Source organism: Andrena cerasifolii, chromosome 4 (assembly GCF_050908995.1).
Source record: "Andrena cerasifolii isolate SP2316 chromosome 4, iyAndCera1_principal, whole genome shotgun sequence".
In the NCBI taxonomy this organism is placed as follows: Eukaryota; Metazoa; Arthropoda; class Insecta; order Hymenoptera; family Andrenidae; genus Andrena; species Andrena cerasifolii.
Window position 1 is genome coordinate 9,541,545 of NC_135121.1, and position 21,962 is coordinate 9,563,506.

General features: G+C 48.6%; 1 protein-coding gene across 4 annotated transcripts in view; it reads right to left on the reverse strand.

Annotated features, from left to right (window-relative positions):
- The window catches only part of LOC143368543 (uncharacterized), a 98,235-nt gene that overhangs the window by 14,191 nt on the left and 62,082 nt on the right, over positions 1-21,962 (reverse strand). The window contains exon 1 of one of the 4 annotated variants that reach the window (XM_076811367.1): positions 2,720-2,857. The exons of the other annotated variants lie outside the window; for them this stretch is intronic. The gene's annotated coding sequence lies outside the window, so the exon portion shown is untranslated. Of the gene's footprint in view, positions 1-2,719; positions 2,858-21,962 lie in introns of those variants that run through there. 4 annotated transcript variants of the gene reach the window in all.

Below are 21,962 nucleotides of genomic sequence, written 5' to 3' on the forward strand. Positions count from 1 at the left end.
TAAAATGAATGGAAGGAGTTGGTTTCTTTGATATTTCGTTGCTATCGATTATACGTTGTAGTGTTTTTAGTAATTAAATATTCCGTGATATGGCACTGCGAGCCAACTCTGATATTTTTACTTGCTCGTGTATACCCACTCTGTGAGAAATATAATTTAGTAATTAAATATTCCGTGATATAGCACTGCGAGCCAACTCTGATATTTTTACCTGCTCGCGTATACCCACTCTGTGAGAAATATAATTTAGTAATTAAATATTCCGTGATATGGCACTGCGAGCCAACTCTGATATTTTTACCTGCTCGTGTATACCCACTCTGTGAGAAATATAATTTAGTAATTAAATATTCCGTGATATGGCACTGCGAGCCAACTCTGATATTTTTACCTGCTCGCGTATACCCACTCTGTGAGAAATATAATTTAGTAATTAAATATTCCGTGATATAGCACTGCGAGCCAACTCTGATATTTTTACCTGCTCGCGTATACCCACTCTGCGAGAAATTATAATATTGTGACTGACGTTGCTCCCGAGCAGTGCAGCGCTGAGTCTCAAGTGCCTCAACCATGACCCAAGGAGCTTTCTGATAAACCCACTTGTACGAAGAATCGATAGTGATAGGGCCAAGTTCAATATGTTTCATAAGTTATGAATCACCCGGCATCGCGATAGTGTATTACGACTCCCGCCACTTCGACGTAACGAATTTCGCAGCAGAAATTTCCACTTCTCCCAGCATAGAAACGAACGGCCTGCCTCTGTGTACCAATCATGTTGGTGCCTGACGGCTGGAAGACACGAATCCATACGAGGCCATGAATTATACACTTTTAGTGGCGCGCTGGATTCTTGAACGAGCAGTAGAGGCTCGGTGTAAGCTCGGTGCAAATCGAGTTACACGCTAATCGAAATGAGGGCGACGCAATTTACTACTGGCCGCTTCTAGGAAACGCTGGAGACGGACGAACGGTACCAGCAGAAGCCTGCGCCGTAGGTGGAGACAATTGAGTTTGCTGTCGCGTTTACATACGTCCACGGTCTTTTACGACGGCCCCATTACCCTGCCCACTGCGAATGCGTAGTTAAGGGAACAGCGGGTGCGAGTGAACGTACCGTGATTCCACGCGATAGAAAATCGAATGTCCGATCGTCGAGGAGTGTTCCCTGCGATTGTATCGGTCTCTGATTCCTCATTTCTATCGCGTCCCCCCTACTCCCTTACGTTTTTCAATCTCAGAGAGACCAACAGGACCCTTGCTGTTTCGTTTACCCTTGAATAATAAAATTCTAAGTGAAAACACGGGCCTAAAAGTTCGACGAACTACACAGGCGACGTACCAGCGAGGTAAAGGCAAATACTCATCGCAAAGGGGTAATAAACGTGCTGCACTCGAATTCCAAAAGTGGAAGCTGCACGCCAGCCGCTCGAACGAAGAATGTTGCGCAAAGTTCGCGGCATTGTTAGCGAGCTGCTTATGCCAGCACGCGATTCACTTTGATTCATCGACGACGAGAAACCGTCGGGAAGCATGATGCTGTTCAACGCGCCATTGTTCTCCGTCAAAGGTTACGCGAACTGATCGAACGACTCGGCGGTTCGTGGGCAAAGCAGAGGGGCACTGGGAAACGCGTCACGACGAATCTCGTAAAACGAGCACTGGGGAGCTCTGAAAAGGTGGCTCAGGGAAACTGAGTGAGATCTTGGCAAGAACTTTGAAAACAATGCTACAAGACAGCCTCTAAGAAACCCTTACCACCTCTCACGCAGCAACTCTTCCGCGTCACTTCGCCCTTACGCAACTCCGCTGCAATTAAACTCAGAACTCCAGTCCGTGGAATACACGCAAATCAAGCCCCCGTTGCACTTTCTCCGATAATTCAATGAAATACTCGATACCGCGATCCAATTCCCCACGCACACACGCACACCTTTCTGGCGGGACCAAGCACCCAGCTGAAAAGCGAATGCGATAAAAGCAGAGCGCAAAGACCGCCCTGAAAAAAGGGTTAACACCGTCGAGAGGCAGTCTGAGAGTCAGCCGCGGTCCTCGCGCGACGAAGGGTGGTCTCCTTCCTCGCCAGGGGTGTGAAGAGCCACGACGAATCCGCCGCGGGAATCGTTGCGTCAACGATCAGCTGTGCGTTCGCATAGCTCGCGTGTCAAGCACCCCGAGGCGTGCCGTAAAAACGCGCCGCGGGTTTTATCGCGGCGAGGACAGACCTTGCACCTTCCCAGCCGCGGTGCGCGCGTATCTGCACCGCGAATGCACCGGCAGCCGCGGCTGGCCAGGTGCAACGCGCGCAGAATCGAGCAACGGTCTGCTGTCTGTCAGACTCTAGGGCGCCCAACGAATAGAGCTAGACGTCGTACCCTGTGTTTCGAATGCAGTCGATGACGATGGTCGCGTACTATTCGGTGGCTCGGCTCGGCCTGTGCACTTATCATCGAGGCAGCGCGTGCTGCGATCGATGAAGGCCGGAGGATGAAAGACACTGGGCAGGTTTACTCGTCGATGAGGATGAAGTTGGGACTCGGGGACGTTCTTCGGTGGAAATTCAGGCTTGCGGGTCATTTAGTGGAAGAGGCTTTAGGTGGATTCCGAAGAATTCACAGCAGAGGCACCTGGGATTTGCGGATTGGAATTTTCAGACTCAAAGTTGTTGGAAGATCGAATTTGAAAGCGAGAAGAAATTGGACCAGAGTTCACTTACCGATTTGAATGCTACGCGAACCTAGAGGAACTTGGTGAATCAGAAATCAGCGGTCGCTGTACCTTAAAGCCAACACTGAACTTGAAGCCACAGACGTAAACAAGGAGCTGGTTTCTGAGTGGAAACGTCCACGAGGTTCGACCGACGCGAACAGACTGACAATTTTCCAGGTGATCGACCGTCACGGCCGTGTTCCTCAAGAAGCTTGAGTCAGCTCGTTTTTCGGACATTTACGGTGTGATTACTCAAGAGTGACTAATGCTTGGGCTAGCTTCAGGGTCCGTAGTGTTCTTTTATCTGTCACTCTGCCACCTTTTCCAACCTACTGTCATTTATAGCAATGGAAACTAAAGGAACACAGGTTGGATGTACCAGTAAACGAACACGTACCAGTGAATGGACATTTTATTAATTTATTTATTTATTTATAAACGGGCCGAAGCCCTCTTTATATAAATGTTTACAAAGGAAAAAGAACTTTACCTAATATAACAAAAGGTAGAAATTTAAACTTTCTTTTAAAGGTGTGCGCAGATCCATTAAAGAAATCAATACTATTATAGAGAGTACTAGAGTCAGCAATAATTCGATTTATTGGATTAATTAATCCATATGTAGATCTGGATTTAAGTGGCTGTGGTCCTGCTCTAGATCTCAATGCGCGTTCAGGTGCGTAGAAATTGATTTGCATAAGAGGAGAGGGGCAATCAATATGGTTATTGATTAAATGTGTCAACCTGTAGTTTAGCTTCCAAAGAAGATGCGACATAATTGCAATATTTAAACTTTTCAAAATTTCATATTAAACGAGTAAAATAAGTTATTAAAATAAGCAGCGAATCGACTAGAAACGTCTTTTAATATCTTGCTTCATATCCAAACAATTTTTGCAGCACGTGCAATGAATCGCGCTTTAAATATAATTTTATAAAAGTGTTCATTCATTAGCCTTAAGTGTTCATTTACTGGTGCGTTTGCTCTACTATCCCGAAGAAGTAAAGAGAAATTCAAATAAATCCTCCAAAATATATCCACCCCGACACTTCAACATCTTACATCGTACCTAAAACAAAGAATCTCTTCAACTAGCAACCGTGTTTCCCTTTCAACTAAGATTCCATTGTCCCCCAGAAACTAAATTCAACTCCAGCAGGGGCTTGAATTTAAAAAACGGGGGTGATAAAGGGTACTCCATCCGTCGCTAGAATAATTAACGAAAACCTATAGCTTCCGCCATTTTTTCGTCGCGCAGGAGGTAATAAATCGGCGGCCGCGGGGAGAACGGCCGAATTTTTAACTTCCTTCCCGCTCTTTCCGTCGGGTGAAATATTAATAATACGCGGGGAACCGGTACCACTGTGTAACTCATGGCTGGCTCGCGTTTATTAAAAGAACGCCGTCGGAGCGGTGGTTAATACCCGACTATCGGCGGCTGGTAGGCGGAAAACGGCGTTGATTCCCTCAATAATTAACGGCGACGATGTCCCATCTGGCCGTGCCGCGTTTCTTCGCGCACGCTGGAACAGCGGGCCAATAGCTACGAATGGAACACTGTTCCTCCGCATGCAAATCACCTGCGCCAGCTTATTATGCCCGCATGTAAATGTCTCATTTGCATTGCAATCATCGAACGATATGTAGGGCAGGCCGTGATAATAAAGACGCCGGGGATCACTTGGCGAAATTGCGCTTTCCACGGACGGCCTCTGCCGCGGATCGTCGCTTTCGCTGATCGAGAGTCCAATTAAACGGGCTACCTTTGCCACGTGGATCGTTTGCGACTCCCTCGACGCGTGTCGAACCCTGCGTTCTTCGATTTCAGTGGCAGCCACTTCGACGGAGCATTGGGGACGAAGGGAGCTCGTGGTCGAGGGAAATTTGAAATCGGTGAGAAATTCGATTTGGGTGCCAAATGAAGTGGAATTGCAAGTGTGGTCTACGAGTTCGATTAAAATCGAAGGTCTTTGTAATTTTAGGACTACCAAAATTAAAGCTCGAGTTCCCTGAAAATTTCTATTCAAGTCTCCGAAGGATTGGAATTGCTTGAAAGAATAATTGCATGCCGCGCTTCATAAATCAAAATACTCGAGGAAAATCCGTTCAAATTCTGCCTCGCGTTTCCGCAAAAACGCGCGCGGGGGATCGACCCGTTTCGCAAATATTTGCAGAAAAATTCGCGAGCCCCCGAGCGGCGAGACACACTTGGTCGGAACGCAAACAGAACTCGAAATCCACGGGACGCGTCGCTTCCGATCGTTTGTCCTCGCGTGTACGCCCGCGATGCTATCGATTCGAGGCACGGTGTAGGGACACGAGACCGATTAAAACGGGCAAAAAATAAAGCCGAGGCGTCGCGGCGCACGGCAGAGAGACGGCTGACCCGTGGCTCTCGTCGAATCTGAAATTAGCGCGCGCGTTAACGAAGGCGGCTACGGTGACATTTCAAGACGGATTTGTCGATCGGCTCTTCGGGACATTTCACGTGACGCGTTTCTGCCTCACTGTTGGCATTTCAAGCATTTTCTCACTCTTCTCCATCACTTTCCAACCGGCCCTGCCGCTGGCAGGTGAACGCGATGGGAATACCAGTCGGGGGCTACAGAAATGCCTCGCGTGAAAGGGGCTTTAATTTATCGGCTGAAAGGAGAGTCGCGAGGGGTGATATTCGATCCAGAGAGTGATTTTCGAGCAGACGCCTATGATTTCTAGTGGTGCTACTTTTATCAGAAAAAGTCAGATCGCGACACCATTGGAAGTACACTTGGTGGTTTGAATTTCGAAGAACTCAGCACCCTAAACTTTAGGTTCTATGATCGTCCTTTTCGTTATCCTGCAACGCGCATGGTGGTGGAATTTCATCTCTGGTGGTGTTGGAAAGGGTGTTATTAAAGCAGTTTCGACGTTTCCTAGGATTTAACGCCGCTTAGCAAGCTGCTCCTCCAGCACTGGGGACACTGCGATCAGAATAGACCGCTTAATATAATCTCCCTTGGAATTCCGTGGACCGCTCGTCTAAGTCGTTCTCGCCCACCTATGCGAGCCACCGATCCGTGCGGTTCAACGCGTTTGAATTACGATTCTAGACGATCATCGTGTAACATCCGCGGTTACTTTCAGGGAAAAGTGCCTTTTTGTATCTTTTTCACAGCCGCGCTTGCACAAAGGAGTGTACAGTCGCGAGCTAACGAGTTTCGGAGTAAATTAAGGTAAGTCTTAGGGTCCCCCGAGGGAAATTCTTAGGTTTAAATGCAGAGGAAGGCTTAATAAGGGTTCATGCCTACCCGTGACGTCTGAAAACTCATGTATTTTCGGGAATTATTTCGCAACTTTTTTAAATAAACGGTTGCGTATTCGAAAGTATATATTTTAAAGTCCATGTAGTTCTTTTGCAATGTAGCATTGACTTGATTCATCCGAAATAAAAAATTGGCAGAAATTTAATTAGTATATTAGACTATCTAGTGCCCAATCGTGGCTTTTTTAATTTCGTTGCGTAGTTTTTATTTTAAAGATGAAAAGTAATAAAAAATGATATCGATTCTGTGGCGAAAATCGATACTTTCGCTATGAACAGCCGCAATATTGTAGCAAATTAATTTTTCCGGGTAATAAACGATTGGGCACTAGATAATCTAATATACCAAATTTTCCAAAAAAAATCCCCGAGGTACATGTGCGTCCTCAGACCTCACAGGTAGACCTGACCACTTAAGAATATTGTGCAAGTGGTATTTCTCTAAGAGTTTGGTAAATACGCAGAATACGCCATTATCAGGAGCAATACACGTAATGCAACTGGATGATAGCAGCCAAACGGTTAGGAACTCAACTGGTGTTTACGTAAAATTATCTCACTGCAGCTCGTTGAATATCTGTAACCATACACTGGTTGCTGAAGAAAGTTTTGAACGCAGTACGTGACCGGCTCTTGTTTTCACGCTGCTTTGAGCCACTTATCTTCGCGGACACCAGGATGACTAATAAATCCACCACGCCGGTGCGAACGATTCGACGAAAATAATTTTCTCCTGTCGGCACGAGCGGCTGGAGAAAAGAAGGCAGAGACACAGAGCGGAGCTTTGCGGAGTGCACGAATGCCCATTGGTGTAGAAACGAAGATCGGAATCGCGTGTTGCCCAAGGAACGACGCAGAAGGCAGCTAAATCGTAAGGGGGTAGCCAAGGAACAGAGCATCGATTGTTCCTCCAGGCAGTAACTTGTCTATTCACGCTAGAGACGTATCAGAGCTCGCCTTCGCGAAATTACTTCGCCTAAGTGTCTCCTCTCGCCGGTGCTAATCGGAGTAACGCGGAGTTGCTCGAGTTGTGCTGTATAATTATTAGCACAGGGCATAAGCTCCTCGGAAACTGGCCAGTGTGTATTCTTCGAGCCTCTTCGGCAAGATTCGAGCGGCAATTACGTGATCAATCAAAAGCCCCGCGTGATAAACTCGTGTAAGTCGCGCGTGCACCGTTACCGGGGCCACCATAAATCTTTTTCGACGTAATTAATGGGTCTGGTAATTAAGCGCGTCGATCCTGTACGCCGGGGCTTCTTTTTCCCAGGGCAAATGTAAAGGAGTATGTAGGATTTCATGCGGAAGACTCTGAGATATACGAAACTCGATGTAGAGGGCGTGGGAGTTGATGAAAGAGACTTCGAGTAACTCGATAGTATTTGGTAACTTGATCGAACTCGATACTAATGATTTTATAACAGAAAGACTCAACACAGGGGGTCTCTAAGGCAGGCCTGTCCAGGCATTTGCTCGTACGAGCAACCGCGAGTTGCTCTTCGCTCTTGAAGGCACCGAGCCTGGCCCCTCGCGCCCTTCAAGAGCGAAAGGTCCTCAGGGTGAGGCATAACCGTCGCTCTTGCTTTCGCTCGCAACCACCCGCGGTTGCTCCTCAAAGGCAGGAGCAAAAGTTGGACGGGCCTGCTCTAAGGAATCGTGCCTCCGCGCTGAGGATTCAGAGTTCAAATTACGGGGACTACGAGTTCACGAATACTGTCCATAGATCCTAGAAGACCTCGGAGTCCCAGGGTCCCTACAGATCTGGCAAGGTCCCAGTTTCCTAAGGACCCACGGGTCAAGGAAGCCCCCGCCGTGAAATTCAATCGACCTACTATCAAGAATAGTAACACACAACAGTCTAGCCTGGAATAAACTCCGAAGGCTGCGTAAATATTTGAACAGTCCAGAACACGAATGCTTGCACAGAAAATATTATGCAGCAGCAAGTAGCTCCTCCGTTCATAGGCGCAGGTGCACGACGTTAAAGTCCCTTTGTGCTCGGACCGCGGTTTATATCGCACGAAATATTATAGGATGCCTCAATTATCTGTTTGACTTGCGCCTTGTAATCTAGGCGCACCGCGCAAGTACGATAACGCCCACGGTGTTGATTTAACCGTAATCGCGTTGAGAAAACCTTCGCGCTAGCCTCTGCCCAGGGGGGCGCTCTGCCGGTGCAGCTGGCTGAATACACGGTAACGAGCCGCGATAAATACTGTCGTTACCCTTATTTCCGAATCGGAGGCTGCATTACGCGCTGATCGAGCGTGATTCACTTTGATTTATACTCGCGCGGCTAAACTCGTCGCGTCGCGCACAGCTGACGCCTGGTCTCACGCGAGAGAAGTCGCACTCCGTCTTCTGGGTCCCTTTAACGGTGGTACCTGCGCCCGACGCGGCAATGCGTCGTTGACCTCTGCCGTGGACCGTGGAACACGAGGTCCAAGTCCAGTCGCACTAACAAGGAAACATATCGAACCCGAAAATTCTGAATGTAATGAAACTCCTTACGATTGTAGAGCATGCCGGAGTATGTAAGAAACGATTTTTTTTTCTGCGGAAAAACACTCCGAGGGGGTGAAATCAGCCCCCAAATTTTCAGCGATTTTTCGTTTTTCGAGTATAATTTTGTAACGGTGCGAGGTAGAAGAAAACCGTAAATGGACAAAATGTCCAGTGTTTGATGCCGTATAGCGAGCTGCAAAAGAAATGTTCGTACGTCCAACAATTTATAAATAAATTAAAATTTTCGTTATTTTACATATAATTTCTAACCGTCAGGGTTGGGGACGATCTTTTTCCGTGTAAAAGTTATAATTCGCAATGGTTTACCAAAATGTAAAAGGAAAAAATTTTGGTGCATTCGTTTATTTGTTTACAAAAATTTTCCGCCTTTTTCATATTACTACCATCTGCCACTTAACAATCGAGGATTTTTTTTATTTATAAATTGTTGTTATACGGCATCAAACACTGAACATTTTGTCCATTTACGGTTTTCTTCTACCTCGCACCGTTACAAAGTTATACTCGAAAAACGAAAAATCGCTGAAAATTTGGGGGCTGATTTCACCCCCTCAGAAAAAATCGTTTCTTACATACTCCGACATGCTCTACGATCGTACGGAGTTTCATTACAATCAGAATTTTCGGGTTCGATATGTTTCCTTGTAAGTCCAGTCCGTGAATCCTCCACGAGTGCAGCGGAGTCTCGATAATCCGAGGTGCCAGAGCCTCTAATCGGGTTGGATTATATAAACGTTGATTTAAACAGAAGCCTTGGTCGCGGAGGGTCCATTCTGTTGTGAAGCGAATGCCGATGATGGACGTGCCCAGAACACGAGGAACGTAACGAGACTTTGCAGATGAATCATAAAGAACGCATGCGAATGCAGCTTCCAAGGGTCGAACCGCGAATATTCGCGGAGACTCTGCGCTAAAACCAGAGTCCAATGTTCATTCGGAGGCTACAGATTTAGAAGCGCAAACAGCACCTGTTACAAAATCAGCCTCTCCGCCACCACTTTTCGCTGGCTGCCAAGAAAATATTTGCCGGCTAACAGCGCGGTGGTAAGAGACACTGGATGGAAAGTTACAAACGGGGGAATTTGTCCAGCGGCGATTACAAATTCAATGGGCAATCCATGGGTACGAAGAAGCGTCCGAGGACATTTTTTCAGGCTTCGAACAGCCACGTCGGCTCGACGGACGTAGGAGGCAATTTGAAAGGAGACGGTGTTCTCGACGTCTAAATTTAAAAGTGACTGCACTCTGGCTGCGAGAGCTCCCTCCGGACTAGCATTTTTCTGCTTCCTTTCTTGGCGGATCAGCCGCTGTTCTAGCTAAGCAAAACAATTCCACTGCCTGTTAGTGCTTCGCCCGACCCACAGCAAAGACGAGCTTCTTGGGGAAAAAAGTCGCTGGAATAGGATGTGCTCCGGAGCTTGCGCAAGACCGCGGGCAAGTACAGCTTCGTCAACAATTGCTGAAGTTTACGGGGCCGATGAGCGTGCTACAGCGAACGCTCCCGAGCTTTACAACTTGCCAGATGAGCCGCAAGTCCGCGCGCGGCTGTTACAAACGTTAGATTTGATTTCGAGATTTCAAGGAAAGCAGGAATAGGCGACGGTACGTTTACAGTTGGAAGAGAATTAGCGAACGCTTGAACGGTGTTCAAAGGGAAATCCAGCCCCGATACTCGTATTTCGGGGCAACCTGACGCCCTTTGGGCTATTGATCGTCGTCTGAAACACGCGGCGAGCCCTCCGAGCCACGCACACAGCTCGCGCAAATTGGTTAATTCGCCGTCCCCGTTGGTAACGAGTTCGCGACTGGTTTTTTATCCCGCGAAACGGAAAAATCGAGCGGAGTTAGAGCCGGGCCCGGATCGTTTTCCGGTGTTCGATTCAACGAGTTTCACGCGTTCGTTTCGATCCACTGGCTGCTGGCCGATTTTCCCATTTATACCATGGGAAATCCTTTCTGCAGGAACGTGTCGGCCGGGAGCGCTGGACAGGCCGAAATGATACTCGTCAAGGATCAGCTTCCCCAAATGGATACGGGCTCGTTGAAAAGGACGGATGATAATTTGTATCAATCCGGCTGATGTTTAAGGGAATTAAGGATTAAATTATTAACGATTCTGGGAATGGAGTTCGGGATGATGAATGATTCACTGGACGATGGAACAAAGGGAAAGTGACGGTCAGATATCGGTGGATGCGTGATGAATAATGTCCCTCCGCTGACAAAAGAATAATTTCGTTCGAGGCCCCGCTGGCTCAACGGACGGCGGTCTATTTACTCGACTTTCTACTTATTCCTAGCCGCCCTGCTTTTTAAGCAACCTGGTTGGAATGGGGGAGCTTCAAACGGAATTCAAGAGGCAGCAGATCCTCCTCCGTATTGCTGATCAGAAGCGAAGCTTTCCGGGTTGCTGGTTATCTAGATGAGTCTCTCGGTACCCAGATCTCTGTGCACCTAGACACTTAGATCACCAGATACCTAGGCATCCATAACCCCCAATCGCAAATAACAAACCAAGGCTGCGCTCTCCAAGAATCCAGCCGCGCAGGACGTCGCTATCCCTCCGCATTCGAATCCTGAATCAAGATCCGACCGTCCGGCTCGTCGAGGCGCCGAGTAGACTTCAGACACAAATAAAACCGGCCGACCACCGGAAATCGATGCAATTAAACGTGCCCCGGGCCTATCTCACGCGATAAGCCCCGCTCACGCTAATATTAGACGGCAATATCATCGGGGCGTCCCGTTTCGCGGCCGCTCGCCATCCAACGCCACGGCATCATTGGCCATCGATCCCCTCGATCCAGTGTCAACCGGCGTATTCATCAGCGATGCTATCGATCCTGAATTTTTCATCGCGGCGAAGGCCAAGCGTCGCTGGCATTCGCGTTTTCGTGGAACACGTGACGCCACCCACATCCATAATCCATCCCCACCGTATACACGAAAGACGGTTTACCCAGCTTTTATTCGTCCAGATGCTGGCGGCGACTCGGAAAACAGAAGGTCTTTTTTCGGTGCCGCTTTAAAGAACAACATCCCGTTCGTGTTTGAACATAATCACGTCCCGTTTCACCACGGCTACCACGAAACGGTGGCGTCGAGTTTTTAGCGCTGGATTTCTTCGGGAAATCGTCTGCACGCGCATGTGTCTCTTTCGGGGTGGATTCTTCGCGTGGGTGAAAAGAGAATTGGCGGTGTTAACTGTAGGGTAAGGCTAGGGACCTCCAGCGTTAATGTGGGTAATGGAAACATTCGACAACAAACAGTATTATATATTAGATATTTATATGTATTCTATTTATATTATTATTTATTAATATATATATAAGACGAAGGATAATATTGAGGACTTTCCAGGGAAATAACCAAAATGTGTTGCTCTAAAAGAAAGAGAAACGACAATTAAAGTCTATTCTCCTCAATTACTCCTAGATCTATTTTTATTTTATTTCACCACTTAAATCTTGCACACGTGTTCTCTTACGTTATCTCTCTATATTCTGATCTCCCCCGTTGAGCCTCGATATATATATATATATCGATTAGAGGGCGCGCTGAGCTAATGAAGCTTGGCTAATTTAAATTAAAGAAAGTATCCTTTCTTTAGATATATAAAAGTATCACAGAAAGGCTGCGATTCTTCATCCTAATTGAGGTACAAACGTTTTCCCGACAAAGAGGATAATACTACAGCTGTCCTGCGACATATATAATTCGGAGTGAGGGGTATAAATGTTCGCAACGTGTTTACTTCGTTACCAAGATGGCTGAAGCTGGAAACTGAAGCGAACAACCCCTGAGAAAGTAAGCAACAAGGTGCCTCGTTACCTGCAGACTTACCTGTAATTCGATGAAATTTCTCCGAGTCGCAAGTAATTAACGGAAAAATCCCATTTAGCGCGGAGCAATCATATTTCCGAGCGTATAATGCCGGCTCGCGGTAGCTTTAATATCCGCGTAATTAACTCGACGCGAATGTTTAATTTAATTCGGCGTGATCGATGTAATTACGTTTGAATTTTCGGCCTGCTACCTATCCCGATACCGCGTTCCGCGCGACGGAAATTACCGTGCCAGTTAATTGTACGGCGAATTAGCCGGGAATAAATCAAGTCCCGTGCGCACGCCACGAGGCACGAAGGCGGATCGAGAAACTGTTACGAAAAATTCGCCAATCCAGCACAGATAAACGCGACGACCCAACCGAGCGTTCATATTACGAGTCATGCGAATCCTCGCGTTATTGCGGCTGCCAACAGAAAACGCTGCTAACGCATGCCGATTGTCGCCTCAAATAATCCGAAAACCAAGTCGCGCGATCCTACAAGCGCGAGAACTCGACAGACGTCAGGTTCCTTTAAAAACCGAAGCGTCGCAATCCAAAATAATTCGAAGCTTTCGATGAACCGTCGTTCCAGCTTCATTCCCCGAAACCAAAAGGATCTCTCTGTCGACCAATATCCACACGGTCTCCCGTCTCGCTTTATCTACCTCTGCTGTAGCCCCACAAAATCGTCGTTCAGCGGCTCGGTGGTTATTGTCGTTGCCAGTCGCGCGCGCAAAAAGAACGCGAGTAACCGGGTCAGGATTTGCATGGCCGTGGCTCCGCGGGACCTTTGACTCGATTCAGCTTCGCGCCGGAGCCGAGATTTCTTTGCGTCCAAAGGAGCCCCAGCCCTGTTTCCCCGATGGCGTTTTCGTCGGTGAAAAGAGACGATCGCGAGCAGAGCGGCCATCTTTCCCGGACGTCTGCGAGGGTGGAGGTGAAAACTTCCCCTCGATGCTGTTTCCTTTTGTCGAGGCCCCGGGGATATTTCGTTTAGCTTAAGTTTCCTTGTCCGTCGGGACCTTAACCGCCACTTTCCACCCACCTTTCTTTCGCCCCGTCTAGCCAGCGCGCGCACGGCGATGGGGGTGGCTGATCGACAAGTAGCGAGGCTTAAATCCGTCCTCGTTGCTAATGCGCGACTGTCGTTCGACCTTATTCAATCATTTAACGGCATGGTTCACCGAATCGTCTTCGTCGCTTGCTGTTCCGGGACCGTTTGCAGTATGTATAACTTCCCCGTCGTTGCAATCTGTTTCAAACCTCGGATTGGTATTCTTTACGTAGCTGGCAGTTTGCTCCGTTAACCGCAGTGAGACGGATAAACCGTTCTCGTAAATTTTTGCGGAGGTTAATTACGAGCTGCGTAGCGAACTGCGGCGAAGACTGTATCAGGGCTTGATAGACTTGTTCTTTAGAAAAAGCAGGTAAATTTTCATCGACGGTGCGCCTATCGCGTTCCCTTTTAAACGCTGCAAACCCGCGGCTCATTAATCCTCCCGGCGTTTCAACACATTCGCGCCGCTTTTCAGCGACGAAACACCGGACGTAACAGCTGCGCTCATCCGCGACGAACAAAACACGTTGCGCGAGGCTTTCCAGCGCAATTAGGAGCGCGCTAAAAGCGAGTAATCGAATAATTATCCGCGTCCGAAGTATTAGGCCGGACAAGGGTAGAGAGCAGGGTTGGGGCAGGTAAAAACGGCGGAATATCTCGGTGGTTTTCATTAGGTCCATCCCAGGGCCCCCCCGCTCCTCTCCCGGGGCCGGCGAGGAAATTAAATCACAACTGGATTTAATAAAGCTCGGCCGTGTTTAGCCTGTACACTCAGAAGTTACCGTGTCCCGCCTCTCTGGAAGATAAAGCCCCTCGACACGCTTAGCATAAAGCACCGCGAGCGAGGAGGACAGGCGACGTCGAGTTATCAGGCGACGAGACGCGCAGAAAAGCTACGGGCAAGATGGACGAGGGGGTATCTAATTCCTCCCTCTTTTTGTTTTCCTTCGCAAGTCGTTTGGCTTGAAAAGAGGATTGCAATTTATAAAAGCTTCGAGCTTAAGAGGAAATACGGGCTAGCGAAGCTGCTCGCGGGGTATCAAGTGCCTTGATTAAAGGAACAACGTGCCGAGCAACTTCTCTTATTATAAATGCAACTGAAACAAGGGTGAATGGGATTTTTAATAGCTGCATCGCTTTGGACTGGCAGAGTCTAGACACGGAGTACGTCGCTGAAAGGAATCCCTCTCGATTCTATCACTACACCGGATAACCGGAGAAAAATCGCAGTCCCGAGTGACTGTGAAATAATCGCGAGGCTCGGGAATTTCTCGAGGCCGTCGACGCCGGACCAATGCGACCCGAACTTCCCCGATCCCGGGAGTTGCCAAGATCCCCCGAGTTCCCAGGATTCTCCAACTCGAAACAATCCTGGAAACTGCGCAAATTTCCCGGCCACCTTAAGCTCCCCGATTCGCTCATCGATACTGTCTCCTGTTCCCTCCGAGCGACGTGTTACGATAATTCCAGGGAGTTACTGGAGAGAACGAGCGCCGGCCCGTGTCTAAGTCGAGCTGCTCAGCTCTGTTAATAAAGCCATCGCGTGTCTCCGGGCAATATCGACCTGTATCGCGTCGATCGAGCAACGCTCGCCGCTTCGATCCTGGAATTCACCGCGCATCTCCTCGCCAAATTGCGAATTAATCACGACCGCCGGCATCCGTGAAACGCGAAAAAGGCATTCGACGATGGCCCGGGGGAATCGTCTCGCGACGCGATCGCGAGATCGGATTCCTCTGGGCTTTCGCGCCTCAACGATTGCAAGCTGCAAGCCCACAGGTCTATCTACCAGTGGCACACTCAGGATTTAATCTTGGGGGGTGTCGAGTCGAAGGGATAAAAATATTTTTAATGCAGATTCGGTAAAATCCACTAGATGATCGTAAAAATTGATTTAAAGAATAAAATCCAGTTTTCTTTTCATAAAGCCACTTCTTTGGGGTGCGTCGGGGCCTCTTGGGTCCTCCCTCTGGGTGCGCCACTGCTATCTACCCTTCTGCTATTTCTGTGACCGTTGGATGCGTTAAATGAGGATACGTGGTTACTTTGGAGCGAGTCAGTGTACTGGGAAAATATTGTAACCTTCTAGTTGTAACTGATGATTAGGTTGAACGAAGATTTAATTGCTCCGCGACTCTCTCTCTGGGAAGATCGATCGGGGTAGCCCGTGGACGCGTTACGAAGCACGTTAAAAGTTGCAATCGCGGCGAGCTAAGCGATTCGAGACAGTGTATTATTTTTATGCGAGAAGCTCACGAAACGTCGGATCGCGTGATAACTTCTTCGCGATAAGGCCTGTACGCTCGTTGCGATTCGAGGTGAGTCATCGCGATGCATACACGAGTGAAATCTCGCCCAGTGAAACGGCGAATAGCCGCATTGATATTTTATAAAAAAAAAGTGAGGACACGATAAAGAAAAAAAGTGTTGATCCCATTTCACTGGCGATTTCTCTCCCCTTAAAAGTGGTCCTGCAAATAAATCTCTGCCACAATTGCAAAACTGAAGGAGCCATCGCCGTTTACTTTCGCCGTGATATACACTCTGCCGACTGTTCCCTGAAATTCACTTCGAGACCGCGGAACGTTACACTTCCTCGAGCATTCTCGACACGTCCGCGAGGGCGTTTAGAGCCCGGTTATGAAGAACGCGAGCGAATATCACGCGAGATGAAAATCGATGAATTTCTTTGCAGCCCCTGGCACGGGTAAACATCGATGCAGCCATATGAAGTCGAAAGGGACGGCTCCTTCGCCGTCGACAGCTCTCCGCGAACTCGACAGACTGCATTTCCATATAACCGAGGAGGAGGAAAAGTCCGAGCCTCTGGGGTCGTCTGAGGAACACCAACGACGAGCGGAAAGAAGAGGAGAGCTCAAAGAAAACGCGAGGTCGGTACGAGAACTCGATGAAACCGGTTGCGATCCTCCTTTTTCTAGCATCGACGCGCCAGGGGATGGAAAACTGCATCGCCCAGCGATCGAGCCACGTTCAATTACTGTAAACTACTCAAAGTTGATCGATCAACGTCCATCATTTTCTACGAATGACCTTGGGCTGTTTCTCTTCTTCGGGGCTCTGTGCACCTATCGACGACAGAAAGAGATTCGTATGGAAGAACGGTGTGCTCAGAAGTGGAGGGAATCGAACGACTTTCTTCTTCCCTTTGCCCGTGAAACTCTGTGCAGCCGTGAACTTTATATGCAGGGGAAGGGTATGAATATTCATGCGCGGAATAACTAGCGTCTTCCTGTCAAGAAGCAGAGTTTCTCTCATTTATACCGAAGACACGCGTGTTATCGACGACAGGGTAAAATGAAATAGCTACTAAGTACGCTTAATTACAGCTGAAACAGCGGGTGGCTCTATCCGATGCGTTCATCTGCGTAATTTCATGACGCCCTGGGAACGAGAGTGAGCATCGCAATTTCCCTGCGTTTGAAAACACTCCCACGCTTCACGCTCCCTCTCGATCGGGGACTAACGTTTGTGGATTCATTCGGAGTTTACAATGACTGTATTTCAGATTGAAACGGGGATTGCGCAAACCTCAGACCCTTGGGTTCGATCTCTATACTACCTGCTGCTGCGGACACGATACGTTCTTTTCTTCCCTGCAATAGCTCGAATGCGTAGGACCGTTAAAATGATTAAATGCGAGCGAATGGAATGTCCAATTCGCGGCCAGAATCGCCGAAAGCAGAGCACTCGCAATCAAACGTTTTGCAATATTTCTTGGCGGATATTGCGAAGTTTTATCGAATATATATTCAGAGGAGAGAGAAAAAAAAACAGGGGGAGAACAGCGCGATATTTCTCCCCCTTTCCTCGCTCCGGCCATAGGGGGATTCGCGGTGCACGCTCGCCACGCGAATAGAGCGGAAGCTGAGGGAAAAAAGAGAATCGACGAGAAACCAATCGTATATCCGGATAACCGTGCAACGCTGGACGCCTACGTTGCCACCAGCGCGATGGAATATCATGCGACGCGAATTTTTTGCAGCGGATTAACTTCGTACCAGGGCCGCAGCCATTTCAATTATTCAGAACTGTAGAAGAATCTTGGCAAGGAAAGATTACAAACTGAAACAAGTTTCAATATTGATTTCCTTCATTTCCCTTCACCGGGTTTAACATTTCTAAGCTGAACGTATTTTTCAGAATCGCAGAATAATATGTAGCAAAGCAGAATGGAAGAAAGTCGCCTACGAGTGGAGTTGTTTCATCCCTTAAAATTGAAATAGAGAAATTTCTTAGATACACTTCCATTGGTGATCATCATTAGAACTTCGTCTCATGACTACCTAAAGTCAGGTTCAATAAACTACAGAGGAATTCGACGTTTCAAAACGGTGCTGGATGACTCAGGAGCCTCCAGGATTGCACTGTGCTGTTTCACCCCCTCTGTTCCCCGTCCAAGCAACGTTAAAACAATGCCCTTTGAAGCCGCCAACTATGATTCGCCAAAGGGCTTCATCGGTGGCCCCGCGCACCCCCACCCCCGGCACTTCGTTATTTTCACACCGTGTTAATTGACTTCGGAGCTGTTCAAACCGAACCGTCGTTATTCCACCCCTTTGCGACGAGTGTCGCGAGCCCTAGAGGGGGCTCGTTTCGGCAAACGTTCGATTAATTGGTTTCCTCGAGTGTCGCCGACGTCGCGGGCACGGCGAACTCAAAGAGCAGTCGTTCCCCGCCAGACCTCTGCTCCAACAAGTCCCAAACTCAAATTTCATACGAACTTGTCACTGTTTCTTAGGGTTCTATACGCGACTTGAATATTCCTTGGGACCTCCTTTAATCTCCACAGCTCAAGGCAAATTTCCCTCCGTACTTTCCCCAAGCACCACCTTGGATAACTACCGAGCCTGGAAAACAGGGATGCAGCTTCGAAATCTCGCGCAGATCCCGAAACGAGCGGCAGCAAATTGGTGTTCACCAAGTTCACGAAGCCTCCGTGACGATAGAATTGTCCACTGCCGGAATTGCAGGGTGCAGAGCGCATCCAACGGCGAGTGTTTGTCGCCAATTGTTTTCGAGATGGCTCGCCACCTTAGGCAGATTCCCTGGGAGTCTGCCGTGGCAGTAATCCCGCCTCGAAACGAGAAATCTCCGAGGGGGAGCGATGCAATTTCTGCGACAATAACTGGAGTACGCCCCGGTGGAAAGTACATCGCGTGATCGCGGGAATATGAATGCAGAGAGGTCCGTGCATTCGCGTAAGACGACGCTGGGAGGCGCTCCGAGCTTGACGAGGAAGGAAAAGCTTTGGAATTTTAGAACACGACTAACCCCTTGGTGGTTTCTCGACTCGTTCATTGAAATATTCCAAATTGCCATCGAAATATTTTAGCTACCAGCTGGTAAATACTCCTCCCCTAGTTAGCCTCCGACCTAATCTCCCTAATATTCGCGCGCTCCTATTAAATCAGCGAATTCCTATGGCTGGTAACTTCAGAAATGCGCCGAATTACAGGCGACCGCGTAATTCCGCAATCCACGCCAATAACAGGCGACAGGGTACGTGCGAGGAATATTCGCGCGGTGTATGGCTCACCACTCGCATCGAGGGAAGTCGAGGGTGGAATACTTTCGCCCCAATGGCACCTGGATTATGATGAACGTGGTCAACGTTAGCTGCATCCATCCGCGATCGTTCGACTTGAGGAGAGGGTAGACGACGCTGCTCGTTCAAATTCGCGAAACTAATCTCGTTACCTAACACGGCGGAGTTACTGGCACGGTTGTCGCCGAATGAAACTTTCTTGTCGGTTTTGCACTTGAATACACACCCGGCTGGGGAGCCGCGCCTGTCTGCCTGCTTAGGAGATATTGTGGAATATAAGTGGAACAATCAAGATTCGCTTTTTGTGTCAGAGTGTACGAGGAGATTTGATTGAATAGGGTAGGCAGCGAAGTGTAGGAATAACCCTGTAATGGTCTCGACCAGCGGCTACTATAGAATTCTGTACCAGATCCTCATCTTCCCTTCGATCGAATTTAGAGGAACCCACTGTCAGAAACAACAATGGACCTGAGCGTAATCTTATCGAGCAATAGAAGGTACCTTCGCCTAAATGACAGCAGATCTTCTCACGGAGTTCCTCGTCAGCGGCTTCCTATGCGCATTCCCACGTCAGAGGAGCTGCCACGATAACGCTTAAACGTAATCGATATTCCCCAGGCTAAAGCCGATTGATACCTCTAGCACGATCGCGATAGCGTTAGATTAAGTTCGGCAATCTTTTAGTGGACTGGAAGCAGCTCGTGTCGAGCACGATACGATCGTGTATCAGAATTTATGGCGTTACCGTGGATGGGCCACGGCAGGATCCTACTTCACGGATTAATCCCCGCCGTTCCGACGACCTGTAAATCAAGATCCAGCGCCCGCGGTCCGCCTCTCCTCTTTGTAAAAGTGTCACGCATAATCGAAACGCGGATTATGAATCACGATCCGTCGTTGAATGGTCGCGACGCGCCGCGGCGAGCTGCCGGAATCCACGAGTATCTTTGGATCCTCCAGCAGCTTGTTCTTCCGTGAAACTTCGCAGATCTTGGAACCCCTTTCGCGTCGTGTGAACCACGTTCTACCGTTGCCGATAGAAAGGATTGGGCTAGATTTGGAAGTGGGACAAGGGTGGTGTCTCTCAGGCTACGAAATCCATTAGATAATCCTCGATGCTCGAAGCTTTCCAGGGTTACGAGACTCGTCAAAGAGAGTGACAGGGGTCTACGAGGGTTGCCTGCACGTAGCAGGGAGAAGGATCTTCGCGCAGCCGAGTAATCTGAATTAAAGGCGCTCGGCTAAACTCGAGAAACAATTGCACGCAGCTACGATCTCCTAAAGACCTTTCAGGCGAAAATTCGGAAGCTGAGATTCACTGGACGTTTTCCACTCTGTCGCCCTTCCTTCCAAGCCCCGCGAAACCTCCTGGAACTGGCTGACGGCCGCTAATTAACTGGCGATGCCACGTGGACCCGACTAATTGGACTTGTTCCATAATTAACTGCGCCCAACTTTAATCGGCTTGCGTCTTCAAACGATGGCCCTCGATATCGTATCGCGGAAATTCGTCGACAGTTTCCTCGCCAGTGCACCCTACCCCCTCCCAGTGACTTCAATTATCGAGAATACTTAGAAGGAAGCAAGAAAGACGATGCTCGAAGGCGGTGGAAACAACGACGACCATTAGCCACCGCGTTTTTCCTCTTCCAACTGGTCGAACCACTCATTTCGCCAACATGCTTCCTGCCTCTAATGAGCGATTATATGGGTCGTGAAATCTCCGTTAATTAGCTGTATCATGCGTGATTGCGGTCTGAATGACGCTGTTGTTTAAGGTTGCCTGGATCTATGCAGCATAAATACGAGCTGGATCTATGCTACTACGAGATATGAATCAGGTACTGCTCTTAAGATTCTCTAGCATCCAACGTTAAAAGGAAGAAAATATTCTGCATTTTAATTTCCTTCTCAGTCAAGCATATTCTTCTGCTCCCGTATCTTCATCCCCCACGTAGCAACTATATGTCAGTCAGCAATGTTATCTTTGAATTGGAGTGAAATGTGCCAACAGAAATCTATGAGCTGACGTTTCTACTCCCATCAATTCTACTTCTTTCTCCTTCGGTCCCGTGATCTTGCAGCGTTCAGTGGAAGCTCGCGAATGTTCCACCGTATTGTGATAACGACGGTTAAGCATCGCCGCGCGAACACCGTGAATGGGGCCCATTGTGCCCAATGGAAAGGAACGCCATCGTTCTACCAGTCGTTTTATGTTTTACGTCGGGCTATGTTTATGGGAACGACGTCTGGCCCGGTCTATCCGCCGCCAGTGTTTAGCCCTTCCGATCCGTTTCTCGCCCGCTTTATCGGAGCCACCCCTAACACGCGCTTTCACTTTATCGGCCTTGCACGCTCCTCGATACTTACTACCGTAGCCCTTTATCTCTTGCTGTTCTCCGCCGTTTTTTTTTTGTTTTATCGTTTCTCAGCCATTGCCTCGGGCGGCTGCAACTTCTGCCTTAAAGAAATCCCTCGTAAATAGCGTCCGTTCATGTTCCACGTTAAAGTTCCTCGAACAGTCGACGGGCACTCGAAAGCCTGGAGTAGCTCGAATCACGAGGCGGGCTTCTCTTTTGCGCGTCTTCTAACGAGCATAGTTATTGGTAGCAGGTACTAACAAAGTCAGCAGGATCTCGCATTACCCTGCTTTCTTTCCTGCCGCAAATCAATTGGCTGCCGCAAGTCAACTCCGGCACAGTGGGCTCGGTTAAATGGACTAGCTTTCGAACCCTTTATTTAAAATTCATTATCCATTTACAAGCTCGCTGTCGCAATTCGTTTCACAGCGGAGTGTCCATACGCTGTTGCGCACACGGCGCTTCATAATTACGCCGACAGCCCCCTCCCCGATTGAATCCTATTAATTTCGGCCAGCGTCAACACGGCTCGCCTGTACTTTACCATTATCGTCGCGCGTTCTCGGCGGACCCGGCCCGTCCACCCGCGCAAACAGCGGGGCTGCACGCG